Raw genomic sequence first — 12,102 nt, forward strand, 5'->3', positions numbered from 1 at the left:
CCCACAAAGTGGTGATGGGCTTTACGAAAAGGCTTGCCACACTAGGGAGCCAGGGCCGTCTTTCTCCCTGGGCACACTGGGCAGTTTCCCGGGGGCCTCACGAGCAAAGAAGCTCCATAGGCAGGACCCAATAGAAAAAAAATCTATTCACCCATGTATCAAGGCACAGATGTACAGCATGTCTTTTAGTGTTTAAACACTGATTTTTGTTGCAGGTACCAATAAATATAAACTTAATTTTATTGATAATTTACATTTTTATTCCTGTGAGTGGTTGTGTAGGTAGGGGCTCAAGTGTACTGCTTTGCCCGGGGGCCTATAATGTTGTTAAGATGGCCTTTTAGGGAGCAGCTGATTTAGATTGGACCTGAAAACAGAAGGTGATCTCCTCATAATGCCCCTGCTCAGGCTATCCTGCTTCTTACCATAGGCAGCTCCTCCTGGAATGTAGCGCTTTGCTGCACTCCCATCCTCTGTCGCTGACACGGAGGACCAGCAGCATCACAACACAAGGTAGGAAGTGTGCAGGGAACACTCAAGTTAATTTAAATAACTACACCACCTGTTCCCAATTATGGGTTAATGAGGAAAGGGATGTATATAATTTAAATCCCCACCATGACCGGCACTCAGTGCAAGGGTGCAGCAGGGAATAATGAAAAGACTAAATGAGTGGCATGATGTCACTTATTAAGTGTTTATGCCACCCCTAAAATGTTGGCGCTCTAGTTGACTGCCTTAGCTCGCCTAATGGTAGCATAGGTTGTGGTCTCAGCAAATTATATCCAAATTGTTACAAGTGTGGGTATGTTGGGATAGTGCAGATGTTGATTTGGACTGGCTGAAAATTCAGGTGGCCAAGGACCATGATCTGCAGGTGTATGTGATAGACCACAATTGGGCCACTAGACCAATTTGCTTGTACATGTGTAGCCCAATTGGACATAGAACTTAATGTATGCACAACTTTAATCCTACTGACTACTGTGATGTTTTGGCTTTGTTAAAATAAAGAAGAATACAACTACAAACATTACCAAAATGGACCGGTTTAAAAACCTTAAAAAGTTAAGGCAGTCTAGTTTGGTTTATCAATTATAATATACTGTTTCATTCCAATATGAAGGCCTTTTTTTAAGCATCAGTTTAATTCAAATTGGGTTACTGCAATCCTCAAATAAGACATAATAAGTAATGTGGGGAGAATAGGAGCATTGTCTCACATTTCTAATACTTTATGTGGTAGGTACAAAATGTAGCAACACATGGTAAAAGAATAGAAAAGATTACATGAAATATGTTTGGTTTGCATATTGGAAACAATACACATAATTAATCACATGTGTATCAGGTGACACACCACTGCTGGGAAAATGTCTGCAAACCTATGTTAATTTACTGTGGTGATGTCTTTGATTTATACATTTGTTGGTTTACTAGCCTAACATATTTACACTGCAATGTAAAGATCTCTATAGACAGACATCTGTTTGTTAAACTTAGGTCTATTTTAGAAGGAAAAAGAAAAATCACATCGGTCCATTAGCTTTAAGTATTTAATTGTGAATTGCACTCTGGGGTGTCCTGTAGATAAAGAAAAGACAACTTCATTACACTAAAAAGGGGTTTAGAAACTTATTGCCAGTGCTGACTATTGAGACAATATTATACCTAGCAACTTAACAGTTCTCAAAGTGTTTACAAGCCATTTAGTACATATAAAACCAACAATATGTGCCAGTACTGAATAATGAATACTTGCTGGGATGTTTTTCCTTCTGTCTTCTTTTTTTTTTTTTATCTCTGCATGATTTTAATCACGCTGAGTTGAAAGAGAGGAGAATTTAAACAATTTGAGGAAAATCACAAATGATTGCCTGTATCTGTAAGCAAACACCCCAGGTGTTTGGTAAACACAGCCTTTTTACAATTCAGAATATGGATCCCTGGCTAAATAAACTTTTGTTGGAGGGGAGGGGGGGGCAAGAACACTGGGGAGTTGGTTTTCATGTTGGGACTTGTCCTAAATAAGGAAATAAAGTAAATGTTTTTATATCATGTGACTGACTTTTTATTTATATTGAGCAAAACATAACACACTGTACAAGTCTGGCGTGGAAATGCCACTGAGCTGAAAAATGGAATTAGTTAAAGTTTAAAAGAACAAATATAAAGTACTTGTTAGACAAAGCTGTAGACATGCTTGAATAGATCCATCTTCCACCCACACGTGATGATGCTTCCTGTTGATTAGATATAACAAAAAGAAAGCAGCTGCTTGCTAAGCTAAAAAACAACAAAACTTCTAGTTGTGTAAGAGAGTTTTTCCTTATATTTGGGCTACGTTTTTCATCATACACCTGCTGCGCCGGTCCTATCATGTCCAAGCTTGAGACCACGGTCACGTTTATATGACGCATTTTTAGAATTGACCTCAGGCTGGACATAGAGAGAATAAGAGCATAAATAAGAGATAAAGCAGATCAATTTCCTTGTTTGTGATTTATGGTCTGCAGCATATTTTAAGTGAATACATCTGTTTTTTCAGTATGACAATAACATACAATTATGAAAACTATTACTTTTTTATGGTGGGCTGCTTATTTTTTAATTGTTTTACTGACTGTCAGAAAATGAATTGAAATAAGTTAATCAAACTGTTTAATTTGATCTTCAAAATCATTTTCATTTGCCTTTGTAAATGTTTTCGAAATGCATTTTTTTAAATCAGAGTCAAATGAAGATTAAAAAAAAACTTAATTTCTTTTTTTTTTTAAATCCAATTACCTTGCAAACTGCAAGTTAAGATGATCATACACTCTGCAATTTGGATTCAGATTTAATTGTCTGCAAATCACAGTATATAATGCACTCAAAAATACCAGAGATGTTGATTGCCACATATGTCAGATGTTGATTGGGATGGGTGGTAAATCTGAATGGACAAATCTCCCATCTGATTGCACATGCTGTCATCATCCAACCTCGCCAATGACACAGCCATTCAGATCGAAGGTTGAAAGGTCAGATCTTTTAGACTTGTCTACAGGGCTGCCAAGACGAATTCAGGGCCCTGGCACAACAACTTTATGGGGCCCACCTTATAGTTGAGCATGGGAAAAACCCCCTGTATAGTCTACTGTTTGTACTGTGTACGGCGCTGCGGAAATCTTGTGGCGCCTAACAAATAAAAGATAATAATAATAATAATAACATCTATAATAGACAGTAGAGGAGATGCATTATTGCTTATATTGCCCATGTTTTCCTAAGAAGCACTGAAGTAATGACATCACAACTCACCGATTATGTGATGACATCAGAACGCACTCTTTATACAGATATTCTTTACCGGAGTTTGTACATATATTACTAATACTTGGTGCAGATGTGTGTTTGTATTTGCAAGTCTCTTTTCAATGACTGTCTATGGAATGTTCAGAACTGCAACAGAAGAATACAAATTCCAGCGTCTCTGATCCTGAGTAGAAGTGACATACCTCACATGCCATGCTAAATGTGCAGATATCATAAGTGGGGGGATTTTTTTTTTTTTGCTCTTCTAAGAACACCTGGCAGATACCATATTCCCTTCATTATTGTAAACACCTGCTCACTTTGTTAAACTGGTGTGAAAAAAATGCTCTAAGTTTTTGGTGTCCTGTATGGAATAAGAAGATAATAAAGTCAGGTTTTGAAATTCTGAGACACAAGATGTCCAACAAAAATGATGCCACCTATTTGCCTACATCAAGGAAGAGGAAGGTGATTTAATTATAGGCTGTTTTAATAAAAATTGAAATATACAGACGTTAATGTTAGATTTATATCGGTGCAAGAACTATAGACATAATAGTCTAGTAGAGACAAACGGGATCTTGATTTGTAGCATATTGAATACAGAAAATAGTCACAGTCATGTATACTGTGAAATTCTCTACATTCCACATTCTATGGTATGCAAATTACTTCCATCCCATAAAGTAATATCTCATACAAATTGCAGCTTTGATACAATGCACATTTAGCCCAAGGAGCACAGAAAAGGGACCTTTCTTTAGAAAACAAGGCCCTGGAGTCAGGTAGCGCCGTTGGAATATCCGTTGACAGTTTATCCCAGTAAAACTTGTAAATCAGGCAGCAGGTGCTGACTGGAATGTTCTGGCTGTTGCATCTGCTTTGTCCGTTCTTTTCAATGGAAATGCTTTTGTGCCTGTGTCGCTTACATTTAGGAGACTGGATGAAAAAAATTAATTGGCTGGATAAACACCTGATTAACGATAAAAGATGTGTGCTCACTGTGCTCAAGTCAGGTTCAAACTAATGTACTGAAGTTGAGGCAAATTTAAAATATTGAGACACATATACAGTTTGTAGCAAATCCAGCTAGAGCAATCTTGTTTGTGATACAAGGGGTGCAGATGCAATTGTTATTGCATGGAAGGAAAGTACTGCATTTTCATGTAGCACACAAATACTGGGCAGTATTATCTGTAGACTGCAATTTAGAGTTCAGCTAGGATGTGCCCCACTCCCAATGCTAAATCTGTACTGCTGCATTGCAACATGGCTTTTAAGCATTTCAGTTGAATTGATTTCTGACCATGGCTTATCTGTATGAAGTTTGTATGTTCTCTGATGTGAGTGACAAATATTCTCTGTACAGCGCTGTGGAATTAGTGGAGCTATATAAACAAATGATGATACTGATGATGGTGATGATGAATTTACTCATAATTCTAAATAAAGCCTTTAGTGCATACTTGTCTACCCTTCTGGAATGTTTGGGAGGCTCTTGAATTTCGGGTAGTCCTCCCGAACTCCCAGGGGTGCAGGCACGATTCTGGGGTTGGGGCTTAATGACAAACAATGCTGTGAAGCGTGACCAGGGGCGGGACTATAGTGAGGTAATGGCGTCACTATGCCCCCTCCCACACTTGTCACCTGACCTCCCCAGCAAAGGTTGGCAAATATTCTTTAATGTGGCTGCAGACACCTATCCTTGGTAGAAAAACGTACCACCTTGTAAACTGAAACTTATATAGATGTACATAACAAAAAAATCGGAATACAAAGTCTCAGTTTTAGCAAACTAGAATTACTGGTATGTGGCTCATTAGGTTTCTGTGGCCTTGAGGTAAAAGGAAACGGAAAAAGAGCAAAGAAAAAAAAGGAAGCATTAGTAAATATGCAGATATTGCAATTATTCCCCGGGGAATTGCTGACACCATTTCCCTTCCTGGATAGAAAGTGCATAGTTTATTGTATACAATAGTTCCTGTTTACACCGTAAGACATTACAGTGGTTTAGATCTATCAGAGAGCAAATTCTCTATGGTGAGAAAAAGTAATGGCATTGTATGTTGATTGTATGAACATTTGGGTATATTCAATAACAGTATTTTGGAGAGATTGTTAACCTAACTTCTATTGTGAAAAATAACTCTATATAATGTTGTGCGTATATCCGGGCAGTGGTCAAAGTGGAAATTTAGAAGTGGCGGTATGGAAAATGTAAGTGATTGGTCGGGGGTCTGGCATCTGCTGTGATACTTTAAATTAATTTTAAATACTTTTTAACAATATATAGTAAAATACAAAGACGTTAAAATAAAGCAAGGCTATCGCTTCTGTGGGGTATATTTACTAAACTGTGGGTTTGAAAAAGTGGAAATGTTGCCTATAGCAACCAATCAGATTCTAGCTATCATTAATATAGTACATTTTACAAAATGGCAGCTAGAATCTGATTGGTTGCTATAGGCAACATCTCTACTTTTTCAAACCCACAGTTTAGGAAATTTAGCTCTGAGTCCACGCCGCTCTCATTTCCCTTTCACATTTTCCTATGTACCTTCAACTTTCCTTGATGTCTCCATTCATCTTGTTCATTTCCTTCTTCTCTTCTTAATTATTTTGCCACTTAACCAGTCCAAATTAAAGTGATTACTCTCCCTGCCCACATAGATTTATTCCACAAATTTGTTGTATACTTTCCCAACCACCACTCATTCCTGTCTGTACCTTGTCTCATTCTCCCCTCCTCCAGTTACTGATCATTGTGAACAGAGTGGTTGAGGGTTTAAGCTAGGTTTTAGAAAGAATATTAGTGTCATATTGAGCAACCCAAACCATGAAATCACTTTTATTTTGAAGACAACTCTTGACATTTATGTGTGCAACACAGAGTAATTTTTCCCCAGGTAGCATAGCTGTGGGATAGGTTGAGACTCCAGATTAATCTCAATATCCTAACTAGACAATTTGAAAAGATTGAAAGAACAGCCCACCTATAGTTGGAGACAGCTACAATAGAGTGTGCAATTAATACATTAAAATACTAGCTGAAGTAGTGCACAATTAAAGTTCTAAATTAATTTTAACGAAGATTATTTTAGGAAAAGGTAAGATAAAAGTTCCATGGAACTAGCTGCGCAGTTTGATAATAATTAAATGTGCACAATTAATATAATAGTTTATTTATTAACTTTTGGAAAAGTGAGCAAATATGGCAAAGCAGATCAATAGTGAAGCATAACATCACAGTCTAACAGTGGAAGTGGTAAGAAGAGACAGAGATAGCCATGCAGTAGTGAGAGAATAGAAGGAGAGCAGAATTAGCTTTATAACATAGGAGACAAGATCAGTAATCGTAAAGGGGAAGGGAAGGTAGATGAGTAGTCCAAAAGCGAGGGTTTGAAGGTCTCAGACGCAGTGAGTGAAAGGCAGGAGTGGTAATGTCTTCAGACTGATACTAGAGGATAGTAGAGTGTGTCAGCAGCAGGTGAATTACCTAGAGACAGTTGGCTCCAGGGTCAGGAGACTGCCCGGTGCGTAGCAGAGCGGTAGTCTGAAGATGGCCTGCAGAAGTAACAGGTAGTGCTCAGGACTTATAGTGCATGTTGTGCTGAGGGTGGTGGAGGCTTTGTGCCGGACTGAAGACCGGTTTGTCTAAAGGTCTGGTCTAGCGTATAAGGCAAGAGGCTCAACACGGAAACCACAGGTCTGTTTAGGTGCTGGGACAGAGCAGGTGAATGTAATGGGCCAACACTAGTGAAGGCACTTGAAGGCAGAGATGTACTACCACAAGGAAAGCACAATCAGCTAAACCTCAGCCCACAGTTTGAGATGGTGATTCCTCAACAGGTGCAGTACGGCTCCTGATAGACCAGGGGAGCGATACCAAGAACAGCAGCAGTGTGACAGAGTGAAATAATAAGGCCCTCATACAGAGCCATCTTAATGCATGGACACGCTGGCCAATAGCCCAGGGCTGCCACGAGCATAGGGCCCCCATAGGCTTGCCAGCTTTTCAGTATATTATTCAGGGAGATTTATTCAGAGCCTTCAAACCTTCTTTATTAAAACGTTTAGATAGACCAATAACCTCAGTATCAGCTATTATCTGTACATGTAATCTTGCTGTTGCGAACACATATCTTGACCTTGATGAAAACAATGTAAACGTACTAATTGTACTGTACAATTAGTACGTGTGGGGCCCCAGTGCACTGCTTTGCCCAAGGGTCCCATTTCTGAAAGTGGAGAGAATTGCTGGTATGGCATACCGCCTTATACTGGCCCACTTTGACCACTGTATCAAGGGGAAAAAATTACTTTCCATTGAGGTATTGCTTAATTTAATAGTATTTAACCACCACACAATGAGAGCATTTATTGGCTATTTTTCAATTTCTGTAGTAAAACTTTTACAAAAATCTACAGTAATATTTTAACCATTCTCTAGTCATGTAAGCACCTATACAAACAAACATATAGTAAATAAAAAAGTCCTAAATGGTAGCTATAGGTTGTGCTTCTACAGCTCTGTGGCTCTTTGGCCAACAAAAGCACAGACATGTCAACAATATTCTTGCTACGTCACTTTTACCCAAGCATAAAGTTAACACTTCTCATTCCAACCTAAGGCTTCATGCACACAGGTATTTATTGTACACATTTAGAATTCAACCATTCTTAAAGCCTATTAAACATGAATTGATGCTGTAGAAAAATATTGCAAGCGAACTTGACCTGTACACAAACACTTTCTGACACATGCCCAGTTCACGCCTCAATTTTCTACAGTATTTAGGAGAATTTAAAGCTATGTAAAATACAATAGAGTTCTATGAGAGTGCTGATTGCACATTATGCTGCACGGAAGCTGTGAGAATACTCTACAAATGTGACCAGATTTTTCAAATGAAAACCAGGTATTGTAGTGCTCTGTGCATCGCACTGATTGACATGTACAGTTTTAACGTGAAAGAGAATAGGAGCACATTTAAAAAGTTTCATATACTTTATTTTGTTTTGTAAAGTCCACTCTGGTGGTAGATACAACAATAAAAACAGAACACATTATTATCAGTCCTGTTGTTACTGCTGAAATTCCTCTGGCCTGCTGAGTGCAGGAACAGTAGTAACCGGTGCTATCATTGATAAAATTGCTCTGGTTGCTTTTCCTGTATTGAACTCTGACCTCTGACAATAATTCACAGCTTGAATAGCCAGGGCTGCCATCAGAAACTTTGGGGCCCAGTACAAATTATTCTGGCTTCTCCCCCCACCTCTCGCCCCCTATCCAGAAGATGCAGAAGTGCAGAGTGGAGCCACGAAGCCTGGAGCAGGTTCTTGCAGTGTCAAACGCCCCCAGTATTGAAGTGTGTCAGGGGAGTGGGAGTGGCCAGCATATGGGGGCAATTTGAAGTGAAAAAACAAACCAATAGTTGTTGTCTGACAAACATCAGCTGTAAGAAAATAAATGACAAGTTTTTTAAGTGTTTTCTTTACATTCTAACATAAATTGAGCTACTGGTGGAGTTCTCTGTTATCTCTGCTTACATGAAGATTAATGGTTAGGCTCTGTTATTTCTGACTCAAGCTGATTTTCACTGTCTTGTAAGTCTGTGGAGAGAGGGTGAGATTGGAGAGGATGAGGAGGAGTGGAGGTGGCTGGTAGGAGTTGAGTAAGATGTAAGGTAGAAACACAGCAGGTGGATGGCCAGGACATTGAGGAAAGTGAGAAATAGGGGATAGCAAAGGAGAGAGAGAGAAAAATAGCAAAAAAGGCAGAGAGCAATAGAGGTTAGGAAACAAAATTAGAAGGGCCAGAGGATAAGGCTGTTGGTTGACTGTTCTCTCCTACCTGTTATTACAGATTTTACAACCTGCTGCTGGTTTCTTTCCTGGAATGTTGGAGTCTGTTTGGAAAATGTCTGGTACATGAGATATGGAAAGTAACATAGATCAGGCTGTATATAATAAATACACCCAACCTTCAAAAGGGCCACACATTACCCCCTAATTTTGAGAATAAAAATTTACACCGAAAATACTCATCTGAATGCCACCCAGACCTCCCATATGCTCCAAAATTGTCACACGTGCCCTTTAGACACCTACATGCACTATAAAACTCCCCCAAAATAGTTGAACAGAGTCTTTGGCACTCCAGTTTGTGGTGATCTACATTTCCCATGATATCACCCCAGTGGAGAGCTGCGAGGCGCACACATCGCTCTTCCTCTGCCTCTTTGGCACACATCCCCCTCCCTGTGCTTCTTCACTGCACATCCCCCTCCCTGTGCTTCTTCACTGCACATCCCTCTTCCTGTGCTTCTTCACTACACATCCCCCTTCCTGTGATTCCTTAATTCACAACACCCTTCCTTTCATTCTTCAATTCACATTCCCCTCCCTGTGCTTATTCAATACACATTTCCTTCTTCACCATACATTCCCCCTCAATTTTTCACCATACATGTCAAACTCCCTCTGTGCAATACTTCTGCGCAATACATACCCCCCTTCCCACTGCGCAATACATGTCCCCATCCTTCTTCACAATACATTCCTTCCTTCCTCTGTACAATACATGTCCCCCTCCCTCTGTACAATACATGTCCCTCTCCCTCTGTACAATACATGTCCCTCTCCCTCTGTACAATACATGCCCCCTCCCTCTGCATAATACATGTCCCCTTCTCTCTGCACAATACATGCCCCCCTCCCTCTGCATAATACATGCCCCCCTCCCTCTGCATAATACATGCCCCCCTCCCTCTGCATAATACATGCCCCCTTCTCTCTGCACAATACATGCCCCCCTCCCTCTGCATAATACATGTCTCCCTCATATTCCCCTACTTTTTTCTCCCGGAGAGGAGGTACAAAGAGCAAGTGTAGGGCAAGTGATGAAGCAATTTGCATCATCACAGCCTTGCCCCCCATGCAATAACCCAATCACGTCTTCGCACAATGGGGCAGCGACGACTAGATTCATGGCTCAGTAGCGAGACCAGTGGGTAAATGTATCATGCTGAGAGGTTTGAAAAGTGGAGATGTTGCCTATGGCAACCAATCAGATTCTAGCTGTCATTTTGTAGAATGTACTAAATAAATGATAGCTAGTATCTGATTGATACATTTACCCCCAGATGATGCAAATATCACCATCAAGGCCTTTACAAGAGGGGTAGATAGGATCCTGAAGGGTGGCCTACTCTACTACATGCAATTTGATAGTCTCCCAGACATTCTAGGAGAGTAAGGCGTTTTCAGCGTATAATACACTTTTTACTTCTGTGAATGCCCACTAAACACTAATTACATTTGCAGTCATAAGTAGACTTATGGCACATCTTGCACTTTTGGCCGTTTGCAGCCCTTCATGATTGAAGAGGCGGAACGGGAAAGGAGGGGGCGTGTTGGAGCAAATGCGACTTATGTAGACTGAATTGCTTATCATATCATATGCTCCTGTCAGGACAGAGGAAACTTGCGGGTGCTCCACCACTAGTGTAAGTTACAAAATCATAGCTATGCGTCTGGCTCAACATACCTCTGTAAAATGTGTTTGCTTTTTTTATGCGATTTCTGCCTGTATTTTAAATGGAAATTGTCTCCAACTCGACAAGAGACCCATTATCTCATAGATTACAGCCTCCTGCTCTCTGGTCACAGATCTGGGGACATACTCAATGACCTTGGTCAACCAGGAAAAGGCCAGTCTAAATGGGGCATGTCCCTGGAAACTGAAAATGTATGGTCACCGTACCTGCTATTCGAGACAGCTGTATCAGTTTACCTCCTTATATGCACACTTCTACCTATGAAGCCTTGTGGCTATGTGTAGAGCAAAAGAGCATTAACAATAGTTCTATAGATTGTAAGCTTAAAAACAGGGCCTTCTAACATCTTCATTGCGGGCGCTATATAAATAAATAAATGTAAATAATGATAGTGTCCTATTCATTCATTTATTTCTAACTAGTGGATAGGAGCAGATATCGCCCCACTGTATTCGTATGCATCATTGTACCTGATGGCGTTAGCGTTTGCATTCTATGGAGAGAGCATTGCGGTTGAGGGTTCTTGGGATCCCTCCCTGCAGCTTACCTGCTCTGCCCTCCAGTTGCTATTGCAAAGGTTACCACTTTGCGATAGTGACCATAGAGAAGATAGGAAATAGGTACTCTTGTGTGTTCGCAGGGACAGCAGTTTATTCCTTATCATTGTGATAAGGAATGAAAATGATTGCGTTAAAAATTTGCTTGTTAATAAATATGCCCCATAGAATGATATTCTAATAAAGGCAGGAGACTGCACATATTGGGGAGTAATTCAATTAGCCCCAAAGTGTCTCCTGACCATCCGTGAGACACTTTGTGGCAGAGATTTGACAGAAGCCTCTGCTCATTTTTCCTCACACACCATAGATGTGCGCGGGAAAAGAAGCGAAGATTTCTACCGTAATTAACGGCAACGTACAAGATGCGATGTCCGCAAGCCACATCGCCGACAAATTAATTCCCCCTTTGAGAGGTGTTCCTAGTTTAGCAAGTGTCCAGAAACCATGAAAAAGAAATCTTTCTCACACAGAATAAGGATCTGCCTAATTGGGAATTGTAAATTGTCTAGTTTATACTAAGACATGACCTGGATCAGCGAAGTAAATATTACCAGCCTGCATAAATATACATATTATTAGATTGTAAGCTTGCGAGCAGGGTTCTCTTACCTCTCTGTCTGCATGTATTACCCAATATTGTCTTATTAATGTTTTTGTTCCCAATTGTAAAGCACTACGGAATTTGC

This window comes from Mixophyes fleayi, chromosome 1 (assembly GCF_038048845.1).
Source record: "Mixophyes fleayi isolate aMixFle1 chromosome 1, aMixFle1.hap1, whole genome shotgun sequence".
Classification (NCBI taxonomy): Eukaryota; Metazoa; Chordata; class Amphibia; order Anura; family Limnodynastidae; genus Mixophyes; species Mixophyes fleayi.